Genomic DNA, 25450 nt, shown 5'->3' with positions numbered 1-25450 from the left:
GGAAGTGGTTCCAGGGGAGCCTTCAGCTTCGTCCCTGTTTTCCCACTGGCTTGGCATGACACGCACGACCGACAGTATGTGTCGGACGCCACCCTCATTCGAGGCCAATAAAAGTGGGGGACAAGCCGGGCAAAGGTCTTGTCCTGACCCAAGTGTCCTGCCAAGGGATTCTCATGAGCCAACTCTAATAGGAAGGCTCGGTAACACTGTGGGACTACCAGGGCCCGTGACAATCCGTGCACTGGCGCCCTGGGTTCACTCTAGAGGAGACCATCCTCCCAGTAAACACGATAGTTCCCAGACTCGTTACCTGCTGCCTGGGCTTCAGCCTGTTGCCTCAGACCCTCGAGGGTGGGACATTCCCTTTGTCCCTTGCTCAGTTCCTCCCTGGATGGTCCTCCTTCCACTCGCCGCGGGGATAGGCAAGTCCTCCAACGGAACCATGTCCTCCTCCGCGGACTCCGGGTCCACCTCCACAGGTGGCCTATCCGTCTCACGGGGCATGGACATCGAGGCAGGCTCCTCCTGTCCTCGAAATGTTCCCTCATCAGCAGCTGGGTGGGCCATTGTTCCAGGCTCCAACCCACGCGACTTCTCCTCCCGAGCAGCCGCAGACCTGGTACTCACACAGGCCCAATCAGGTGTACCCAGCATCTCAGAATGAGTCCGGTATTCCACCTCCTCCCAAGCATTGTGCTCCATATCATTGCCCAGCAGACAATCGACTGGCACAGCGGGGCTTACGGCAACTCGAAGTGAACCTGCAACCCCTCCCCACTCAAAGGGAACCTCGGCCACAGGATAGTGGCCCATTCTGCCGTCAGCCATCGCGGCTGGATGAAGTAAGCCTGGAATCACCTGCTCTGAGGACACCAGATGACTCCTTACCATAGTCATATTGGCTCCTGTATCTCTCAGAGCTTCCCCTCTATGGCCATTGATGGTGACCCATTGCCCATACTTGGTAGTATTTGAGGGCACCTGGATCTTTGGAACCACCTCCCGATCACCCAGGGACACTAAGGTGACACCCGCCCACTCCCCCCCTTAACTAAGGGCATCTCCTCCCCGAGCGCTACACTAGCGACTCCCGGGGCCTTTCCTCCAGTGGGAGGGGGTGGTCTCTTTGGGCATTTCACATCTCCCTTATAATGTCCAATACCACCGCACTCATAGCAATGGATACCCCTTGGCTGCTGACTCTGGCCAGGATTAGGGTTCTTCTGCGGGTTAGCCTTAGAAGTGGAGAAGAAACTTTTCCCCTTAAAGGTATTTTGGGGGCCTTTGGAGAACTCCTGCTTCTTGTTATCTCCCCCCTCTTTCTTCTGGGGAGCGCCCTGTCCGGACTTCTGAGAATCTCCTCCCGTCCCCTTCGTGGACACTCGGGTACTTGCCCAAATGTCCGCCTCCTCAGCAAGCTTACGGGGGCAAGTAAGTTTGCTGTCTACCAGGTGTTGCCTCAGCTCAGGAAGACATTTCTCGAGTAGATGTTCCTTGAGTATCAGGTCGTACAACCCTCGATAGTCCTCCACCTCATTACCTTGTACCCACCCATCCAGGGCTTTCTTAGCAAAATCCAGGAAGTCAACCCAATTCTGTGAGCTCAGCTTGTGGCTGCCCCTAAACCTTTGCCGGTATTTCTCGGGGGTCAACCCAAACTTCCTGATGAGCGCCACCTTCATGGCCGGGTAATTAACCTGTTCCTCCCGGTCTAGGGCCAATAGGGCATCCCTACCTGTCGGAGGCATGTACCGGTATAATCCACCACCCCAATGCTTCTCATGGATCCCATGGGCTCTTAAGGAGACCTCATAGGCTGCCAGCCACTTGGCTATGTCGTCTCCAGCGGTATAACTGGCGACTACGTCCTTGGGTAAATGGGGCCTGGGCTCCCTGGCAAATTCCTTTGACTCGACACCCTTCGGAGTGATGTTAGGGGCCTGGAATTCGAGTTCTCGTAGCTTGAACTCGTGTTCCATCGTTTTCCTTTCCATCTCCAGCTTGGACTCATGTTCCAACCTCCTCCCCTCCCTCCTTTCTTCCAACTCCATTATTGCTATTTCCCACCTTAACAGTCTTTCCTCTCTCCTGTCAGCTAACTCGGTTTCTGACAACCCTCTCGATGACACACTGCTGCCCTCCCGTGAGGTTGCCTTGGGGCTGATTGACATCTCACCCACCCCCGGGGGATATTCCGCAGTCCTATCAATGACAGTACCTCTATCCGATTCCTCCTCCTCCACCGTTCCCTCCGTGTGTGCTTCCACCCATGCTCGCAGACTAGTACGGAGCTCCTCTCTTTTGGCCCCTCGCCTGACAAACACTCCCCTCTCCTGACAGAAATCCTTGAGCTGTGCCACAGTATAGGTCTCCAGCTCTGACATTTCGAATTCCATCTTGTCAGTGAAAAGTGTGAACAACCACCCCGAAGTAGGTGACCAGGAGAAGAACTTTGAGGGTCACTTCCACCCACCTCCAGGAAAGAATTTGAAAAAAAAACAAAACGTTGAATTGGAGGGCCGCTAGGAGAAAACTCCGGGTGTGTACCTGTGGTGCACACTGAATTATTATGGGGTTCAAAACAAGCACGGCTCGCAATCCCACCCGCTGCCACCAATTTTATGTTGGACCTGCGATGGGCAAGCCCAGCACAAAGGGGGTAGCTTGGCTCAAGTGACAAGGCAAGTGAAGGCTGTAGTGTTAAGCCGGCTCTGACCCAATAATAACTCCTTGTACATCCACACCAAAAAGAAGGACACCACACCACTGCTGTAGAAAAATACGATTCCTTTATATAAAAGTTCTTTGTTGTAAATAGTGTTGACTGGGAAAGCACATATACATTTCTTTTGGTCATACAGTTCTGGTAATAAATAGTATTAATAAATAGAATAACTTCAGGGATGAGTATCAGAATAAATATCAGAATAAATATTAGGATAAATATCAGAATAAATATCAGAATAAATATTGGTTCATTTAAATAAACAACCACATGTTTCTTCTGGTATCGCTGCCACCAATTAAATACTTTAGAATCATTACATGTGCAATACGCTTCAAATGGGAAGATAACTCTTACAGTTTATGCTGTTTTCAATGACCGGGTATACGGCTTCTCTGAGCATAAAATAAGGTTTGGGACTCTTTAATAATCACTCAGGGCGTATGCGCGTATATCTAAAAGGCAAGGAAACACAGTAAATACATAATTTGCACTCGGCGGTCACCGGGATAGGATCTCTGCTTTGCCGGTGAAGTCTATGCGCGCCTACGGGCTTTGGCACCACTTGAGCACAGGCGGCACCAGTTCAAAGTCTTTAGACTGACGAACGGGCTGCCGGAGAGGTCACACAACCTTCGCGCACAGTCAAATGAATGCCGGTTCACAGTTCCTTCACAACGCTGCATTCACTATGAAGAAACGGGCCCACCTCACATCGGCTGCAATCAAAATACGATTCAGTCGGGCACAGCACTTCTCTTGTTAGCGACGGGGCTCTCAGGGGCTCCACGGACCTCCCTCCGACTTCCGCATACAGGGTGGTTCCCGCCCACAGCTTCAGCTCCCGGGTCACTGGGGAGTGGCAGAGACGCTAGTCCCGCCCAACGAAGGCCGGCCTTTCCCCGCCCCGGCGCACCACCTCACCTTCAATCTGCGCAGAAGGCGCTCTACGCTGGTGGGGCTCGGAGATGTCCGAGCTCCCCTCTAGAGGCACCTGTCGCGAAGGGGGCACAGCTGACGATCGCAGTCACGGCGAACTTGCTCTCGCCTCGCGACTCGATAAATCGATCACAGTTCACCACCGGGGGGGCGGGGAGGCGCACAAATCTGGCCACAGTCTTTTGGGGGCAATGAGGTACTCGCTGGGCAGGCGCTGTAGGCGCTAGATCACTTCTCACGTAGCTGACTGGAACGCCAGTCAGACACAACGCCAGCAACCCTTTGCTGCTCTACTGCCTGCGCTACCAGCCACCTCAGGGGTCAACAGGGCAGGTGTCAATCTGGTGTCGAGTCTGGAATCTCTTAATCTCCTTCTCTAGTCTGAACAATCTTCATCTACATCTCCAATGGCCGCCAGGGACTGGGCCTTATATAGCCAGTGCCCTGGGGTACCGGCACGAGCCAGAAGGTTCTAGAACCTTCTCTGGCTGTGACAATGACAAGGCACTCTTGAGGGGTATTTAGGACACTCACAGCCACCGTACTGGGGTTCTAGAGCAGCCATTTTGTGTACCTGAGGAAAACAAAGGAATTCCTGTCAGAAATGCGCGCAAAACAAAGGGCGCCAAAACCTCAAAAGGCCAGGGTTTATGAAGGCTCCAATGGGAGTCACTTCACATGAGGAAAAAGGGTGTCCACCATTTTAGGTTCATTTAAACAGGTTGACAACCCCAGTTTGTAATGCCACAGGTTTGGGCCAGGCGCCTTGTAAATAGGTGCCACAAACCTTGTGAGCAACTGGGCATCAAGGAACATCTAACCCTATGAGACAACACATAAAAAGTCCTGGTAGACAAATAAAAAACGACAAATTTTGGGAGGTACAGGGGAACAAAAGAAATCATAGTGGTGAGGGGACTCTCAGAAGCAGACGGGTCTAACACGAACCATTACAGGTTTTCAAGTTTTTAATGTTGGGTCTTGCATTTCTGTTTATCTTTTCCCAGAACTAATGCGGGTTAGCTTACCGACATTGGCAACTTTTTTGTGAATTTGTTCCTACAAAGGTAGTTTTGATTCCTTCTATTCCTAGTAAGTGTGTAATTTCCCTACCACTTTCATTGGAATGCCATTCAGCACGATGTTATCTCTGCAGTCCTTGAGCCCTGTCTCCTTTCATATCTTGACTTCAGGTAAAGTACTTGCCGCACCTGTTCTCTTTGAAACTGCAGAGCCTACCGCGCCTGCAGCACCTTGCAGATCTCACCGTGATTATCTGCATCACCGTAAATTTCTGTTGTGTTTTTAAACTTAGTTTCTCAGTCGCTTGGTGCATTTATTATTTCAATTCCATTTGTTTGCACCCCAGGCATTTGGCCCCCTTGCCCCACCCGTCCCCCCAAGCCTAAGGAATACCCCCTGTAAGGCCTCCATTGATCTTTCACCACATTGGGGTCGAAACTTCGACAACCTGTCATTCCGCCAGCAAGTGCCTCAGTTTTAATGCGTTCATGAAGGTCGCCTAAGCATGGCAATCTGAATGCTGTTGAACATTTATGTGGTTCTCTTTTTGGCTCCGTATGGAAGAAACTTATCTTTATTTTGACTAAAGGTCGATTGACCGGCACTTGGATCCTGGAAATCCCCCCCATCCTTGTATGCAATCACACCGACCCACTCCCCTCCTTTCTCCCCCATCCCTTTGGACACTAATTTGTGTTCTTTCAAATAAGCAATGTATTGTTTATGTGAGGTCCATTGTGATTATATAACATTGTATCCGCATGATTATCTGACTTTGCTTTTGTTCATGTTGCACAAATCTTTTTCCTATCTTTATTCTTTGTTTTAAAAAAAAAGTGTACTGGGACCCCTTCTCAATGTACTTTGTAATATGGACCTCCACGAACAAACGCTCGGCAACACCACTCCACCTGCTGATGAATTATTTAAATACCACGCAAAGTTTTTTAGATTAGTACGTGACCCGTACTCAGTGTTTGTTTCTCCCAGGATGCTCCAACAGTAACCTCTGGTTCAGCCAAATCGTCACGAAAATATTGTAGTGAAATTCACACAACACAAGACGTGTAGTCCATTTGTTTTATTGGAGCATCCTGAATCATGTACAAGCATGAACGTACTGTCACCAGAAAACTTGCAGGTTCCCAAACATATTCAAATAACAGCATTGCAAACCAACACTCCTAGAATATTGGCCATGTATTGGAACATTGGAATGTAATAAATAGAACATTCCAATATTCCATCACAAAGACCCAAGACCTAACTACTACAGATCCTTTAGAATATTTTCAATTTTTGACAAAATCTGAAGAACTTTCTGCTGTGAAGCATGAAATACCTTGCATTTTCACGTAATTTGGCTGGAATTCCTTTTGTTGTGGGCTTCTCAGCAACTCTTGACAGCCACCTTGTGACAGGAAACAGAAGTTGGACACAATGGCATTAACAGGGCACTTTAGTGGCAGGAGTTTCATCTGGCAGTGTGGCAGATCTACACCCTGTGCCCCAATGGTGGAAGAAATTGCCCTGCACTTTAACTTTCCGGTGATGGTCTTGAATGTTTCTTTGCAAAGCAGTTGGTTCCGACTTAAGAGTCTGACCAAAATTCCGCCAAAAGGCGATTGGTGCAATTTTGGCTAGGATGTAGCCTTACAGCCAGAGTGGTTTACCTCGAAGCTGGGGAACCGGGTTCGAGTCTCTGCGACGACGCTCAACATCCCGTGATTCTGGGCAAATCACTTAATCTCCCTGTGCCTAACAAAAATGAATGTGTCCTTCTGTAACAAAACTGTGCTCATGTAAAGCGATCTGATACCCGATATCCTCAGGTCTAGTTCACGGTATATAAAGCTTAAAATAAATAAATAAATACCTAAACAAACAACAATTGAACACTGATGATGTCCCTCCATACTGGGAGTGCATTTTCAGTATTCACATGTGTAGTCTATCTCATTTTATTTGGTTGATTCACAGCATATTAAACCTATCATATTGTACTTTTAGTGAAAGTCTGCAACCATTTCCGGGGCATTTTTTATGGATTTAACTAAATCAGACCTGAGGGGGTTAAGCTTACCCCTAAATTAGCTTATTTCTATAGGACCAATTACCCGCCCCTGTTGGGACAGATTAAAGAGGATCTGAATAGATGGAAAGCTGCCTTCACCTCCTGGATAGGGAGAGTCAAAATGCAATCAAGATGAATGTCCTCCCAGGTTATTCTATCTCTTTCAAGGCTTACTGGTGCCGGTGGACAGGGAACTGTTCATAGAACTGAAAAAGATGATCACTAAATTCCTATGGCAGGGACAAAGAGCCCGTTTATCCTACAGAGTATTAACCAGTTCGCCGGCAGAGGGAGGCTTGGCCCTTCCGGACTTCTTGGGGTATTACAGAGCTGGCCAGCTCCGAGTGCTGACGGATTGGTCCCTCAGAGGGTCAGAAAAACATTGGCTCCATATAGACCGACAAATAGCAGGCAGGACCATCTGGGATCTCTTATGGATAAAGAAGCAACATAGACCCCCAAACACTTACCTCAGCAACCCCTACGGGTCTGGGACTTTCTTACAAAACACTGTCCCTGACAACCTTCTCATCACAATACACCCCCATTCACTTCAACCCGGAGTTCCCCGGCACTTCAGGAGGTACCATTTAGGAAATGGAGGTTAGGGGGTGCTTTATGATCTCTCATCTATACAAAAAAGGGAAACTCCCGACATTTGAGGAATGCGCCAAAGAATTCCAGTTGCAACCTAAAGAAGGCTACCATTACACATAGCTCAAACATTGGGTGCAGCAACCCCAGGTTCGGCTGGCCACGACCTGGGACCTGCTCCCAATTGAGGAAATTCGCACAATCAAGGGCATCCACCGAGTGGACTATCTCTTTTCTGTACTCCCTTATTAGGGCGCTGAGCCCACAGTTGATCCTGAGACACAGGAAATGTTGGGACTCTACCCTCTTCATGCCGCTGGTGGGGAAATAATAGCCGCCTGTATAAGGCCATAGCCAAACACAACCGCTCTATACTCTTGAGAGAGGCTCACTATAAAATTATGTACGACTGGTACTTGCACCCCCAGAAATTACACAAAATATTCCCTAACACTACGGACAGGTGCTGGAGGAGATGTGGGCTCCTGGGAGACTTCTGACATATCTCAGCTATTCTGGAATGAGATACTATCACAGATCAAACTGATACTAGGATACCCCATCCCAGACACCATAGACCATACCCTCATGGGGATCTGGGACCAGATTCTGAAATGGGATCACTTCATCATGTGGTTGTGCCTGGGTGCCGCTAAGATGGCTATTGCAGCAGCCTGGAAAATTGTGGAGGCCCCGTCCATCACGCAATGGCATACTAGATTGTAGCGAGCGTTAGCAATGGAGCGGTTGACAGACATAGCAGAGGGATCAATAACGGGTTCAAGTACCATTGGTCCCCGCTGATGGAATATCTGTCAGAGGGTCTGACCTTATTCGCATATGGCCCCAGACTGCAAGCACTTCACCTTTTTTACACTAAACTGAAGGGGGCATGCTTCAGGCGGCAAACAGTGAGAGAGAATTGACCCTAGCCCCACCCACAGAACCACCCCACCATTCGGCCTGCATTGGAACATAATCACCATGATACACTATACACTAGTTCTGTCCACACTTGTTTTTTGGGGTTTTATTTTTCCTCTTCTTTACTTGCTTTTCCTATGGTTCAAAGTTGGGGTAAGATGCACAAGCGCACATTAGCAAAGGTCCCACATCACGGCAATTTGGTCAACAGTGCAATGCAAGATATTAAAGATTTATTTTATTTTATTTATTTTTGTGTATTTTGTATAGCGCGCAGCTACCCCAACGGGATGTCCCGGCGCTCCTGTGTGATTGTAGGCTGGATCTGACTCAGGTGGAACTAGCAAAATAGGAATGATTTTTGGGGTTTTCCGAATGGAAGCTCTTCCTGGATCATTCGGATGGAGATGGGGAGCTTGTTCCAGTGGGAGGCAGCACATACTTGGAACATTCTACCCCCGTAGCGTACTTTTTTGAATCTGGGGGTGATAAGGAGATTTTTTGAACTGGATCGAAGGAGTCTGGCATTGCTGTAGGGACGGAGGCAGGAGGAAAGGTATGCAGAGCCCTTTCCATTAACTGCCCGGTGGGCCAGAATTAGGGCCTTGAATTCTGCTCTTTTTTGAATTGGTAGCCAGTGGAGTCTTCGCAGATGTGGCGAGATGTGCTCACAAAGGGAGATGCCACAGACGAGCCGGACTGCAGCATTCTGGACCGTCTGAAGTCGATGACAGAGGCCAGAGGCAAGTCCTATGTAGAGGCCGTTAGCGTAATCTAGGTGGGACGTGATCAGTGCCTGGACAATTGTTTTCCTGGTGTTACAAGGTAGGAAATTGATAAACTTTTTGACCATCCTGATTTTTGAGAAACACGCAGCGGACACCTTGGATTTGTTTATGGAATGAGAGGCTGGGGTCCCATCTAACCCCTAGGTCTTTTACTGATTCCTTGGGTGAGGGGGGCATGCTCAGGTCGAGGGGCCACCAGAGATTGGAGTCTAATGGAGAGGGCTGGTGGAAGAAGAGGACCTCGGTTTTTTCGGCATTGAGCCGAAGGAAGTTGTCATCCATCCATCGGGCGATGTTACGGAGGCAATTTTTTAATGGATCAAAGGTGGACTGAGTGGGCTTGTCATAGTAAAACAAAAGCTGAATGTCGTCAGCATACGAGGTAGCCTTTATACCTGATTGAGCAATGATCTCGGCCAGGGGGGAGAAGTAGACATTGAATAGGAGGGGGCTTAGTGAGGAACCCTGCGGGACTCCCCACTTAAGCGGGCGGCTATCCGAGGTGTAAGGGGGGGTAAACACCGCCTGTGTCCGATTCTTCAAGAAGGAGGCAAGCCATTCCAATGCCTTACCTTGAATGCCTTTAGACCGGAGACGGTCAAGAAGGACAGGTTGAGAGATGGTGTCGAATGCTGCCGACAAGTCGAGCAGCACCAACACCGCTCTAGACCCCTCATCCATCTTCCATCTCACGGAGTCGGCCATTTCTATTAGCGCCGACTCGGTACTGTATCCGGGTCTAAACCCATGTTGTGAGTCATGAAAGGCACCGTGGGTTTCGAGGAAGCCAGCTAGTTGCTGGTGAACTAGCTTTTCAAGTACTTTAGCAGGGGCGGGTAATAGCAAAATTGGCCTATAATTGGCTGGTTCGTTAGGGTCAGCATTGGGTTTTTTAAGAATGGAACCAATCTGGCGTGCTTCCAGGAGTCTGGGAAAATGCCTGTCCGAAGGGAGTCGTTCCATATACCATTCAAAATGGGGTTGAGAAGAGGGGCCAGGGTTTTATATTGTTTGGCCGTCCAGGGGTCAGTGGGTGACCCTGATCTACATTTTAATAATTCTGCCAGAGAGCGTTCTAAGGTAATTTCTTCAGAATTTGTGAAGACAGAGTCGGAGTCTGAGTGGACTGTACATTTGTCGATAGAACCTGGGCTTATGATTGGTTATCCTCTTCCTATAGTCTTTAAGGGCTGATTTATATTTAAGTTTACTATCAGGAGAGTATGATGGTCTCCAACATCTCTCCAGGAGTTTACATGCTGATTTGCATTTACGCAATTCGTCAGAGTACCAGGGTGCGGAGGGGCAGCTCGAAAGGTTTTGATGGGCCTAATGGGAGCAGGAATATCCATGGCGGAAGAGATCCTGTTATTAAAATCGGTTAGCCTAGAATCCAAGTCTGTGGCTTCAATGGGGGAGGCCAAAGTAAAATGACCTGCTAAATTATCTGGAGTAATCTTACTCCAGTTACGGCCTACTGTTTTGGCCGGGAGTCTGGGTCTGTCTTGGTGGTGTAAAAGGATGGAGAAAGGGATGAAGAAATGATCCGACCAGATCACTGGGAGGGGTTCACTAATGGAAATGTCTGCCAAGTTAGAGCAGATCAGGTCCACAGTATGTCCGGCCTTGTGGGTCGGGCTAGAAACCAAATGATTTAAACCACCATCAGATAAGGTGGAAAGGAAATTAAAATTGGTGGGGTCAGAAGCATTTTCCACATTGAGGTTAAAATCCCCAAGCAGAGTAAAATTTGCATAGCGGGAGCTGGCCTGAAGAACATAGTCTAAGAGGACAGGGAGATGAGAAGGCTTGGATTTGGGAGGACGATAGACTAGTAGGCCTGAATATGTTATGTTGGCGGCGAGTTTGTTGCAGAATGGTAGTGCTTCGATGGAATCCATTTGAGCCTAGGGGAAGGAGGAAATAGTCCATTGTGATCTATAGATTATGGCTACACCTCCGCCCGGATTATGACTCTATCTATTGGCGCACAGGATGTTATATTCAGGAGGAACGGCAAGACATAGGGCGGGGTTGGTTACATCCCCCAACCAAGTTTCAGTTAGAAAGAGGAGATCCCACATATTGTCCTCCAAGGTTTGGGCTATGTCTAGAGAGTGTTTAACTAATGAACGGCAGTTAATTAAGCCTGCTTTAATACTAATGTTATTACTGGCAGGGGGGTGTCGGGCGGGTACCTGTAGGAGGGGGCATTGCTTCATGGAGTTACATACAGTCTTTCCAAGGCTGCAGGGAATGTAAGGAAGGGGGTAGGTACTGAGGTCGGGTGATGGGATATGTGTGAAGTTACAATATTTGGGATTAAGATTAATTACCGTAGGAAATGATGGGGCTGGTGCCGAGACCAACTGAGTTGCTAGCCACCATGGCCGCGTCATGGTCACGGACGGGCGCGGACGGACGCAGACTGGCAGGACTCTGGCACGACTCCGGCGCAGGTCCGGCACGTCCGCTGGTCGCGTCCGCTGCGCAGAGGCATGCCTGTCCCTTTTTATGCAGGCCACTAGAATGCCCAGATACTTAACCGGGTCAGTTTGCCATTTCAGTGGATATTCTAAATTGGGCTGCGTTGTGGCTTGTGTAAGAGGTATAACTACTGATTTGTGCCAGTTTATACGGAGTCCTGAGTACTGTTCAAATCGTATATATTCTCTTATAAGTTCATTTAAATGAATGTCTTGATAGCAAGTGAAAAGAACCATATCATCAGCGTTTAGTGAAATGCTGATGGGTCGAAGATGAAACTGCAATGCAGTCTCGGAATGTCGTTGGCGGATTTTACAAGCTAATGGTTGAAGAATCAAGAATCAACGTGAACAAAATGGGTGAAAGTGTCAGCTTATACTAATGGAAGTGGATATGTGCCCATTGATTCTGACTCTAGCGATGGGGTCTGTATAAAGAAAGTCGATCCATCTCAGAAATGATTCTGGAAAGCCCATTCTGCGTAAATTGTAAACATATATACCCATTCCACAGAGTCAAAGGCTTTTGCAGCATCTATTAAAGCTGCGTCTGCCGGTAGATCCGGATTTAGATGGTGATATAATGCAAAGATAGTGCGTATATTCTGAGTAGTGGATCGCGTCGGCACAAAGGCGGCTTGGTCTAGTAGGATCAACTTGCCCAGTACAGGCTGGATTTGCGCTGCTATAATTTTGGCTAATATCTTTACATCAATATTAATCAAAGATAAGGGCCAGTAGGAGTCACATTTAGTTAAATCCTTATCGGGTTTGGGGAGCGCTATTAAAAGTGCTTCTCTTAGCGAGGTCGGGAGTTTACCCTCCTCATGTGCCTCTTCGTACATTTCTGCCAAATGCGGTATCAATAGGGCCCGATATTCTTTACAGAATTCTCCGGGTAGTCCGTCAAGACCCGGAGCTGTGTTGTTTGGTAAAGAGTTAACCGCTTCTATAATTTCGTCTCTTGTGATATGATGACAAAAGTATTCACGCTGATTGTCAGATAGCCAGGCCAGAGCCACATCCTCCAAATATTGGTCAATGTCTATTGGGGTTGTATTGGATCTTGTTGTGTAGAGTTGGAGATAGTAGTCTTTAAAGCAATCTAAAATTGATGAGGTATCGTAAAGTATGTGATTTTGCGGGCCCTCTATCTGTGTTATATAAGCTGTTGTTGGTGCAGGTTTGATTTTGTTCGATAATGCTTGCCCTGGCCTATCTCCCTCTCCATAGTTCTGCGCTGTGTACCTACGCGACTTATATTTTATCTCATCAGCAGCATATTCTTGGTAAGCGTCCATTTCACCCCTTATGGTCGCTAATAATGTGGGATTTTGTGTTTGTGTATATTTCTCTTCAAGTTTTTTTATATCTCTTTCTATAATTGTTAATTGCTGTTGAATGTCTTTCAAAATGCCAGTATGTTTACTAATACAGTGACCCCTGATAGTGACCTTAGAGGCTTCCCATAGTGTCCGTGCGCTATCCACTGACCCCGAGTTAAGGTCAAAGTAGTCTTCTATTGCTTGATGTAGTTCACTATGGAATACTGGATCCAGGAGGCCACTTCCCTGAAGTCTCCATGTAAACTGTCTTGGTATGTGTGTGGGAATCTCCAGCGGGAGGCAAACTGGAGCGTGGTCCGATATCGTTTTGGGCAAGTGTTCCACCCCCCATGTGCACGTACAAGCATCTTGTGTGATCAATTAATAGTCTATTCTGGGCCATGTATTATGTGTCATTGACGTACATGCACCTTCTTTACGCTCTGGGTATCTCAACCTCCATATATCAAACATCATCCACATCTCCATTCCCTCTTTAAGCACTTAGCCGGTTGTTTACCATATCTTCCATTCCCAGTGGATCTGTCAAGAGCCGGATCTAGACATGTATTAAAATCTCCTCCCCATATTATTGCTGTAGTCAGTAAATCTCGCAGTCTAGACCATATACTTGTGTAAAAACTGGGATCGGCATTGTTCGGGCCGTAAGACATGACTATCGTTAAGACAGTACCCCCAAAATTCCCCTGTACTATAATATAACGTCCTTGGACATCTTTAATGGCATGGATGAGCTGAAATTGGGTGCTGCGCCTCACAAAAAGCAACACTTCCCTAGCGTATGCTGAGAAGGAGGATGCCATGCTGTACGTCACCCACCGTGTGCCTATTCATCCTTCAGTTAGGGCCGTAAGATGTGTTTCCTGTAAGCAGGCAACATCTATACCATGCCTGTCCAAATACGCCAGTACCTTACTTATTTTCTGCGGATTATGGAGTCCGCGAACATTCCAAGTAATGAATGTCAGTCTGCAGTTATGTGAGTTAGTGCCATGTGTGCCGTCCTTCATACATCGAAACCACTGCTGCCTCTTGAATATTGTGCAGTTATACAGGTAAATGATTATTTCTTCAAAGCTGACTTGAGTTTTTTGTCGTGTCCCCTCCCCACCCCCCTCTCACTCCGCCCTTTCCCATGTAGCAGAGACAATTCCCAACAATTGCAACATAATCCCGTCCTTCCCCCCTTCCTTAGTAACTAAAAAAACTAAACTGGTGTGGTGCACACAAGTGGGCGGAAGCTTCCACCCCAGTTTCTTGTGGATATCCCACATGGGTGGATGCCATATCTACACGAACCTAAAAAACAACAGGGCCCATCATATCTGCAACTTGCAGCTAGCAAGACATTTGCCACTAATTGCATATTGTATTGAAACCAAAACTCAAACAACCTAATATGCTCAGTCTGTAAATTACACTTGAGGAATTTTCACAAGTTTTATGTATCAACTTATCTGCCCCCAATGGAGTACGTTCCTCAAACTGTTCATCAGGATGAGTCCACCTCCTCCGATTGCCCCCCATGTTTACTCTTCTCTGTCTTCCACAGCATGAAGGCTGTGTCTGTAGTGCAGGTGCAGCAACTCGGTTTGGTGTATCAGCCACTAGTCTAAGTATTTCTCTGAGCAACCAGTTTACGTGATGTCAAGCGTGAAGAGTGTCTGTAGCAGTTCATACGTTTTTATTCCACATCTGAGGTCTTTGCTTGTTCTTTCAGTTCTCCTCTTGGGGATTTCCTGCGCATGCTGCGTTGTCCTTTCTGCTGGAGGAACTTCATTATCTCTTTGGGCTCATTGTAAATGTTCGACTTCCCTTCGTCAGTGACGCGAAGTCTGGCAGGATATAGCACAGCGTATTGTATATTTAATTCCATCAGTTTCTGTTTTGCAGGACCAAATTTCTTCCTTGCTTCTTGGACATAGCTTACCCAGCTCTCTGGCTTTATGAAGTGTCGCATCTCGATCCCTGTAGTTTAAAATCCTGGCTATTATCGGTCTTGGTCTAGATCCAGGTGGCGGTGGTGCTGCTAAGGATCTGTGCGCTCTCTTGACGATAAAAACTTCAGAGAACGTTTGCTTGCCTAATAAGGAAACGAGCAGCTGTTCAACATAGCGCTCCATAGGACCTGTGTTTGTGGTTTCCGATATACCCGTCATGCGGATATTGTTTCTATGGGACCTCGCTTCCAAATCCTCCGCTTTCGCCGTCTGGGCTACCAGGTGCTTGTCCATTTTCCCTTACTTATTTTCCATCTGTGTCTGGGTGCCTTCAGCTTCAGATATACGGCGCTCCGCTATATCAAGTCTTTCCGTGTGTTTGTCCAATCACTCAGACATGCGATCAACTCGATAGGTGAGAGTCTATTTTCCCATCAATATTAGTTAGGGCTGCTTGGATCGTGGTGAACATGGCTTGCACATCATCATTTGTGACTCCGCCAGTTGCACTTGACGTCGATTGAGCTGTCTGTTGATCATCCGCACCCTAGTCTGTTTGTTTTTTGGTCTGTTCGAAAATGATTTTAGGCTGATTTCTGTCCGTCTTACCCATGCTTTTGGTAGCTTCCGTTCCACTATGCTGGATGCTGCAATTTCTCCAGGCAAATGGCAACTATCGCAAAGCAGACGTTGTGGACATTGTAGCAACTTTACGCTCCTTACGTAATGATGGATATTGATATGCAGAGCAGATTAGTGCTAATGTCCGTTCAGGCTTTACCTATCAAAGCAAAGCACTCTATGGAGATCCAATCCTCCAGTATAGATTGCAAAGTCAGCAGATGCCCCCAGCAGTACGTTTACCACCTCCGCCACATCAGCAATTGAGCATCTCCCTGAAGGCTGTATTATGTGCATACTATCAGACTTGTTCCGTAGGGCCCACTATAGGCACGCTATCCCTTCCTTCAGTAGCGTTCACAGTTCTGTTCTCGCCTCCGGTTGGGTCCTGGTCTAGAGTGAGAGCCCACTCCAATACCCAGTTTGTGTGGTCGCTCACGATCTGCCGCGCAGTACATAAGATAAAGGCCGCGCAACTTGCCCTCGCAATTCTCAACTGTGCAGGACTAGGAGCAGCACCTCACACCTTTATGGGCATAGCACCTTAGCCTGACAGGGAGAGTGTTCATAAGTTATACTTTTATTAGTAAAAGTACAGGCAAGTGCAGAGTAGCCCCGAAGAGGGAGATGGCCAGTCATGCATTATGGTGTGTAATATACTCTGCTGTAGAGCGCTCAAAAGCAGAAACTGTAACATGCAGTATACCGATGCCTGAATCTTCCAGTACAGTCGGAGAACTGCACCCGCTCCCACCATGGGACCGCACTGAGCTGCACTCACTTCTCAGACATCCCGCTGGCTCCACAGGTGCAGCGCCGGTTCTGATATGCCGCTCCCGCCATCCACTCACTACGCCATGTGTACAAATAGCGGCTTAGCTCACCTTAGCTTCCGCGAGTGCTCGTCTCCGTTTTCCCCGGCAGCATGCAAGTCAAGCGGTGCACGCTCTCACCTCTGTGATGCTCAGATCTGCCCTCTCTGCATATATATTACCTGTGAGCTCCACCAATACAGCGCCAACCCCAGGGGACGTTTTCACTGTTGTTTAATGGACCAGGATGTGCTGCCTGGTCCCTGATCCCACAGCCGGGTTGCTTGCCTTACTTTGCGTTCTTTCTGCTCACGCAAGCTTGCAGCTTCGGTTTCAATTTGTGCCAGCAATGCCTCGGTGGTGTCGTATCTCGTTCCGTAGGTTCCAGGCACTTCGGGGCGATGAAAACAAGTTATAACAGGTGCCTGCCCTTACGATAATAATATGTCCCAAAACAGTGAGTGCTCATGATTCTAGTCATGCAGGATCTTGCAGGATGTTGTGGCGTCCGAGTGTAGCTCGCTCAAGCTGCGGCCATCTCTCTTCATGGCTAGCTCAGCCCCCCAACTTCACTTTAAAATTACAAGCTCCCGATCACGTGGTCCGCTACTTCCATTGCAATGGAAGACAGACTCTATAACATTTCGTGATTTAAACAACCATGCAAGAGATGTCATCTTGGTCATTTTTCAATCATCTTAAATTCATTTTTTTCACTTTTGATTTGTTGCAAGACTTATTCAATAAATATCGATTATTTGGAGTCTTTCATTTCCTGTACATGCAATATGCAGTCAATGAAAAAAGTTACCCCCTTTCTCGAATTCCATTAAAGCTGGGGATTTAGGCAAGTGCAGATTCATCCTACAGCTTTCAATCAAGCATACTCATCTTATAAATAATTAAAATGTGCATACAGATTATAAAATATCATTAAAATGTTTTCAATGTTAAAAACATAAAAGTACATATTAAAATCATACGCATTTCATATGTTTCCAAAACAAAAAACCTCCAATAAGAATTCTCTGGCGGGTCAACTCGGATAAAGTGCAAGTGCATCGAAACAAGCATCTTCATTTTCATATTGTCTATATGGGTGATAGATAGATAGATAAGTAGTGTAAGTTAAAGTGCAAGTACTTCTTTCAATCTCTACTCTGAAGTGTAAATTCAGACTTATAGTGAGTACAGTACATACAATAACAAAGTGCCAGTGCTTAACCAGCAGTTGATCCATTATTTATCATCAACTTGGCAATATTGAACCCCAGGACAATATGAAAAAATGCTAGTGCTTTTTAAAATATATCTTCACAATGTCCTTCTCTCATAGTCTCCAATGACTACGCCTTTAGATAAATAAGTAATTTAATTACATCAATATTTCAACATATTAACTCCCTGACTCCAAATGCTAAAATCATACAATTTCTTCCAATTATTTTGCAACTTCCTTTCAACACATCTAACCCATTTGTCAATCTCATTATGGATTACGGAGCTTGTTGTTAAAATTAGCCATCTCTTCTGGATACTGCTAGTGGCCTAGGTGCAAATCCTCATCTGTATTCAATCCCGCAGGGATTCTGGTGTTGGGTAACATTATGTATTTTTTAATCCAGCTGTCGCAATTTATTCTCTCTATTTCCCCTTCTTCTCATTTTTGCCACCTGGTCAACTGCAAAAAAGGTTAGACCTTATAATTTGCCCTTGTGGATCTCATTTATGTGTCGTGCCACAAGATAGGTTTTATCATTGTTTTTGACTCCCCACATATGTTGGAGTATGCGAACATGGACCATGTGGATGGTGCTTCCTACATATAGCTTTGGGCAGGAGCACTGTAAGATGTAAACTATATGGTCACTTCGGCAGTTCAGAAAATCATCTAATTTGCCATGGGTTTACCATTAATGGGGACATGACTGATTTGGCATTTTGGGCACTTGTGCATGCTCTAGACTTTTGACACTTATAAAAACCTGGGTTCACCCTCAGCGCACAGACTGTCTGTGTTCGCGTTTGCAGGTCAGAACAGGCACCAAGAAAGTAATCCGGAGTCCAGTGCTTGTAGCTCACTGGAGAGCTTTATTTGTGCACTATTGGTGTTCAATACCGCAGAATCCACTTGAGGACATTAATTAATGCTGTGGTAAAGCTACAAGTCCCAGAATGCTGTCATTAACTGAAGCCCACATGGGAGCGTAACCTATCGGAGGACTTGAAAAGGATGACTCGTTTTCCATGCCCATCTGCCTAATGATAATTTTGGATGTCCACTATCTGAAATGAATATGAAAGATCAGTAACTCAGAAGCAGTATTCCCTGATCTGTCGATTGAAGTTTCCAGTGAGAATCTGACGATGAAACTTTATCGTAAAGATACCGCTGGAAATACACTGCTTCATGCAGATAGTGGACATCCAAAATCACATATTCGAAGCATCCCGTTTGGCGAGTTCCTCCGGGCTCAGAGGAACTGCAGCAGGGATCATGACTTTGCTGTAGAGGGAGAGTGCATGAAGGAACGATTTAGGGAAAGAGGTTATCACCCTAATATAATTGAGGGGGCATATCAAAAGGCTAGTAAGATCAGCCATGCCTCATTACTGATTCCCGCAGATAAGGCAACAGGGCAAGCCAATGAGACGATTAGATTCATCTCTACTTACCACTCTAAATCATGGAAGACCCAGAAGAGTCTCAAAAAACATTGGAAGGTTCTCAAAACAGAATCTACTTTGATTGACGTTTTGGGAGATGGCCCAAGTATGACATACCGGAAGGCAGGCTCACTGAGAAATAAGGTTAGCCATAATGAAATAAGTACCATCAGACCACGAACCAATGATATCCAAGGCTTCTTTACATGTATGAGGTGTAAAGCGTGTAAACACAGTGCAAATGTAAAAAAGGTATATTAAACCAATAGAAGGGAAAGAGAAGAATATTGGAAAACATCTCGCGTGCCTTTCTGAATACTGTGTATATATCTTGGTTTGTCCCTGCTCCAAGAAATATGTGGGGAGCACCATGTTCCCAGCCAAAACAAGGGTGTTACAACATATGAGGGCAATCAATAACAAGGACCAAACCTCACCCGTTGCCCGTCATTTCGAGGAACATCACAACAGTAACCGCAATTTACTAAGATTCTTTGTGATTGACAAACTGCCCCTGATGAAAAGAGGAGGAGATAAAATTAGCAAATTGCGACATATGGAAAACAGATACATCATTGATTTAGACACCCGGATCACCGGGGGACTTAATTCTGAGGAAGAAATGATATGGCATCTGGGTGATTAAAACAAATTCATTGATTGTTCTCTATGTATAGGATATTTGCCAGGCAATATGTAATGTGTAATGTGTCATGAATTACATCAACCTGAGTCTCCTACTAGATTACTCGTTTTTAATTCAATTTAATTTTTAATTTGTATATATGTTTGTCCTTATGAAATTGTCTTCACTGTTTATATTCTCACTATTGGTAGAAGGGGATTGACATGGAACACTCATTGTATGACTATAAGGAGGAGAGTTATAGCTGGAGTTTGTGATCTGATTAGTCGTTTTTCTTTCCCTTCTTTTTGCCTAGGACTTGCGGTGAAACAATTATCCTGAGTTGGTCCCTCGCTGTGTTTGCAGCATGAATATCTCTTCCTGGAGTTAGCTTATCATCTCACTGGGGAAACAGGACGAATTGATTTGTGGTGTACCTTGGTGTTGGATATTGAATTTTCGATGTAGACTCACGACCTTATCCGTGTTAATTTACATTCTGAGCCATTAACTCACTTGGGTAGTAGGATATAATATTTGAATATTGGCTCACATATAATTTTTATGTGTTATGGTTGCGCACTATGGTCGGTTCACTCACTTTTTAGTCCGTGAAACTGAACGAGACTATCCGATATAGAATATGCACTCAATATGTGAATACACCGAGGGGCATTTATAAGTGGTATTTTCCATTATATATTACAATTGAAGGTAAAATCAGGATAATTCATGCCTCGCAGCAAGGCATATATACAGGGAATGTGATATGCATATATTCTTCACGCAGATAACTCGAACAGCAATACGATGTATGTTTGCTTCACACCACTCTAAGATGGCCGCTAAAATGAAATGTTCCATGTCCTCTGTTTATGTTTATTGCTAGAAGTCACATGCACACTTTGTTTGATTGCAACTTAATTTAAATACATGTATTTCAAATTGTTAACCACCCGTGACCAAGGTGAGTCGTCGCCGAAACGCGTTGGGGTTTTCCTTACTCTTAACAACATGCTGGAGTGGAAATGATTAAATATTCACTTTGAATACACGCTTTGTTTTGGAGTGGTTATTTGATAAGACTGGACTTGGAGTGCAAGGGCACAGCGGTTCGTTGTGCCTGGTGGAAGCTATATATATATATTACCTACTGGCGGTCGCCAGTAGGTATATATAGTTAGGATTTTTTCTCTATGGGTTTTTTGAAAATTCTATGTCTAATAACTTTGGCGTTTGTGGACGGAATCGGCTGAAATTTTCAGGAAAATGGCACATTTTGTTTCTGAGCAGCCCTTGAAAATTTGGGGGGGGGTTCGTCCAGTGGGGGCCGAGAAAAAAGGGGGGTCCCAAAACGTGTTTTTAACATTGAGTTTTCCATAGGGCGGTTGGCCTCACTTTTAGCCCGAACGGCTGAATGGATTTGCACGAAACTTGGCAAAATTGTAGGGACTGGTAGCCCGATGTGCCTTTTGTAGGTCTCAATATATGTGCTCCAGTGGATTTTGAGAAATTAACGTTTAAAAAAAGATATATATCTGTAACAGCGGACCGGTTAGCGCTCTGGTTCGCGGACTTTTCGCGCAACGGAGCTTTGTGAAGCGAAGCTGATTGGTTCTCCGGCGTCTGTCAACATTCCAAACAGTCCGTAGCGGCCGCCATCTTGTCTCTCGGTAGGATCGAGAGACAAGAGGAGGTCAAAACAAAGGGGGAAATAACTATAAGGGGGCATAGTAGATCCTCGCTGACCCCCTAGGTTTGATGTGGAGGTTTTAAAAGGGCCCCGCGGGGCAAAAAAAAAACAAAATAATAATAATCGAACGGCTGAATGGATTTGCACGAAACTTGGCAAAATATTAGGGACTGGTAGCCCGATGTGCCTTTGCTAGGTCTCAATATATGTGCTCCAGTGGATTTTGAGAAATTAACGTTGAAAAAAAGATATATATCTGTAACAGCGCTCCGCTTCGCGTACTTTTCGCGTTACGGAGCTTTGCGAAGCTGATTGGTTCTCCGGCGTCTGTCAACATTCCAAACAGTCCGTAGCGGCCGCCATCTTGTCCCTCGGTAGGATTGAGAGACAAGAGGAGGCCAAAGCGAAGGGGGAAATGACCATAAGGGGGCATAGTAGATCCTTCCTGACCTCTTAGGTTTGATGTACCATTTTGCCAAGTTTGGTGTAATTCCGTTCAGCCATTCAGGCTGTAGACGTATGTAAATGTCCTATGGAAAATTGCATGGGGAAAACACATTTGAAAGTGTTGAAATTTAGAACCAATTAAAATGTTACTTTGGTTTTGTATTTGTGTGTGATGAAAGTTAATTGGTTATGTATATATGTCAAATGAGAGGAAACCACAGCCATTTTGTGATACTACTGTCTGAGGTACATTTGTGAGGAATTTTTGGTGGTGAATTTCTGGTGTTTGATTTACACAGTACTAACACTTCTGCTACTTTTAAAAAGGTGAGTTGTTAATTTGTAAGGGGAACTATGTTGTACACTTGAAGATAATTTGAAAAATGTTTTCTGTTATTTATTTGCAGTCCTTCTGTTATACTAAATACTTGATGAAGTTAGTTTTATATTATGTATTACTAAAAACGATAAATGAAAGTGATTATTTTTTTCTGCAATTTACAGCAAGCAATTTCAAAATAAAATGGCTCACAATGAAGAGACCGTGGCAATTTCTTTTGAATTGTCCACTACATTGATTGAAATTGAGAGCACCAATAATGAAATATTGTCACAAGGAGGACATGACTTGTATGATTCCATTAGATTGATTGAAATGGACAGCACCAAGAATGAAATATTGTCACAAGGAGATGACTTGAATGATTCCACTACATTGATTGAAATTGAGAGCACCAATAATGAAATATTGTCACAAGGAGGAGATGGCTTGTATGATTCCATTAGATTGATTGAAATGGACAGCACCAATAATGAAATATTGTCACAAGGAGGAGATGACTTGAATGATTCCACTACATTGATTGAAATTGAGAGCACCAATAATGAAATATTGTCACGAGGAGATGACTTGAATGATTCCACTACATTGATTGAAATGGACAGCACCAATAATGAAATATTGTCAGAAGGAGGAGATGACTTGAATGATTTTTTTGATCAATCTCTTGATGGCGAATTTATCGAGTGTTTGGAGACCATAGAGTTACAAGAATCATCATTGCAGACTTTTAATGAGGAGATTCCAGATGAGATGATTGAAGAGGAAATTACTGATGAGGACATGTTACTAGTTGTTTCAAATTTAGAAAATTCTGAAGAATAAATTTATATTTAGAAATCAAAAATTGTTTGAGACATTATTTATTTTTATTTTTAATTTATGAGGTTGTAGCGAAGTGATTGTAGTATAAAATGAGACTTATAGTATAGAGTGCAACATTTTTATGTTACATGGTAAGTTTACTCATATTTACTTCCCTTCTGCCACTATATTATCTCCAATGTGTATTTGACATGTCTTCTTCATCTCCGGCCTCCTTTCTCTCAGTGTGTGTCTCCGATGCATCTTATCGCTGGTATTTTGTGTAATTACAGAAGAGAGTAAAATAAAATAGTTCGGAACGTGAAAAGGGGGCAAAGTAGAGTACTCCTCACCCCCTAGGCCTTTTTAGGCGGTCCCAAAAGGATCAGTTTCTGCTTTCCTGAGAGATTATGGTATGAGTTCCATATACCACAATAACTTGCATTACAACATGCAAGATATCTATCTCCTATTACCAACTTTTGGAGATATTCGCGCTAAGCGCGAATATCTCCAAAAAGTAACACCTGCCCTGAGCAGTTCTTAGCCATGTTATCCAATGGGAGGTGGATAACATGGCTAAGAGTATTAGCTCGGTAATGCATGAATATCGCTGAGTTTTTAGCGATATTCATGCATTGCGGCCGTTTATTATCGCATTTGCGATAAACCTTGATAATAGTAAGGTTTATCTTCGATAATTTCTGACGATGCTTAGTGGTAAAAAATTGGTTGGTAAGCATCGTTAGCGATAAATATCGCTTAACTTTGGTAATATGCCCCAACGTCTGTTAACGTTCGATTCGAAGGAAATGAGGAAGTGTTGAAAAACATTGTCTGCGCCATCTTGCCTTTTTTGAAATGCCACACTTTTGTCGTGCACGGCAGCCATTTTAGATGTCTTGACCAGACCCACTCTCTGCACGCTGTCGATTCGTAGCATGGCTCCTCACCCTCGTAAGCATCTCCCCCAGGCACTGGTCACCACCGCTCTCTGTCTTATGCATGGGCAATAAACCTTCCCCCATCTGCGCTGCTCTTCCCTGAGAATCACACTCTGTGCCCGCCCGACACCTCCCTTTCGCCCTATTCACTACCGCACCCTCTGACACTCCTCTTCCTCTGTGTCCGAATGTCCAGGCCGGTCCTAGGCTATCAGCTAGCCCTGCAGATGTAGTTTATGGCCCCAGCTGTAAAGAATCACCCCTCTTCAAAGGAGTTATAGTAGATCAAGGCCCACACCCGATGTGATCCGTCACAGCACACGCGTTCCTACTATCTGAAAACCATCCTGTATTGTGATTGGGGAGGGGACCGAGCCTGAAGCGGAAGATTCCAGGAATGACTCTTTGTACATCAAAGTTTTTACAATTATGTGTCACATTAAAAATATATAGCACTCCAACAAAGTAGTAGGAATATAAAACTTTAATAACATATAAATATATACAACAAAACAAAAACAGTAAAAACATTTAAACAACGAAGAGACCGTGGCAATTTCTTTTTAATTATCCAATAGATTTATTGAAATTGACAGCACCAATAATGAAATATTCTTGTCAGTAGCGGTCTGTTGTGCGAATAGTTCCAAGGCAGCAGAACGCGCTGAAATCTAGATGGCACGAAAGTGATGTCTAGTAAGTTGCCGCCCAGCAAAAAACGGCGTGGGGCGCCGCGGGGGTGAGTGAGTCCAGTAGGCACCACAGCTATTCTTACCGGCATTGCAGAATTACTGCTGGGGACAATGCCTGTGCTGTAGCAGGGTCACAGCAGAAACAAAAAGGATTCTGTTGAAGATGTTGTTGGTTTTCAATTTGAAAACAGTTCTGGTGTCAACTGCTATGCTAATGTAGTGGTTAATGTTTTGTTTTCTCTAGAAAATGTAAAAGAGGGGGAGGCAGTCCAAAGTTCCGTTAAAAGGGCAAAGGAAAGGATCGGTGGTTTGAACTATCAGTCAAAAAGGGGAGGGGGTGCAATAATTTTTCCTACCGGGTCACACTGTGCTTTCACCGGAAGTGAGGTCTGCAGGATTGTAGTAATTCAAAGTGAGGCTGGCGCCAGCATGGGAGCGCCGACGTCCCGCGGATACAGTTTCGTCACTCCACGGGCGATCATGGCAGTCATTCCCCATCGGGGGTCGGAGACTCCCGCGGCTCCTCTAGAATCTTCAAGGTCGTGGAGGACTACGGTGGTGGAGTCAACCAGTGACCGGGCCATTTCTTTATGTTGGGCCCGCTCTTGCCAGGTCGACCGCCATTTTGAGAGTTCGGCAGCTACCGGCGATCGCGGGGTCACATGAGCGGACGGGCTCCACCCTGCCGGGCGAGACGTTGCAGCATGGCCACAGTGGAAGAACCGTTATCTAGGTCGTTCCGAAACTGTGCAGCACTGTAGTTGTTAGGATGCCACCGCCTGGAGCGCTGAGGGTGCAGCTGGGAAGCCTCCACCTGGGGAGGCGGGAGAGGCCTGTTCGCACCGTCTCTCCCTCCCAGTGCACCCCACGGCGTCTCGCTTGAGATTTGTTATGGCCGGACCAGGCGATGAGGACGAGGGGGGGGTCGGAGGCATGTGCAAGACATCCCCCTCCAGTGTTGTCGCA

The 25450-nt window shown here is 45.6% G+C and overlaps 1 long non-coding RNA gene across 1 annotated transcript in view; it reads left to right on the top strand.

Moving 5' to 3' along the window:
* The window catches only part of LOC144807779 (uncharacterized), a 97009-nt gene extending 76403 nt beyond the window's left edge, over positions 1-20606 (top strand). The window contains exon 3 of the long non-coding RNA XR_013606439.1: positions 19881-20606. This is a non-coding gene — a long non-coding RNA (uncharacterized LOC144807779). The remainder of the gene's footprint in view (positions 1-19880) is intronic.
* The last annotated feature ends 4844 nt before the right edge of the window (positions 20607-25450 follow it).

This window comes from Lissotriton helveticus, chromosome 1_2 (assembly GCF_964261635.1).
Source record: "Lissotriton helveticus chromosome 1_2, aLisHel1.1, whole genome shotgun sequence".
NCBI classification, from domain to species: domain Eukaryota; kingdom Metazoa; phylum Chordata; class Amphibia; order Caudata; family Salamandridae; genus Lissotriton; species Lissotriton helveticus.
This window is presented reverse-complemented; position numbering and strand designations above follow the sequence as displayed.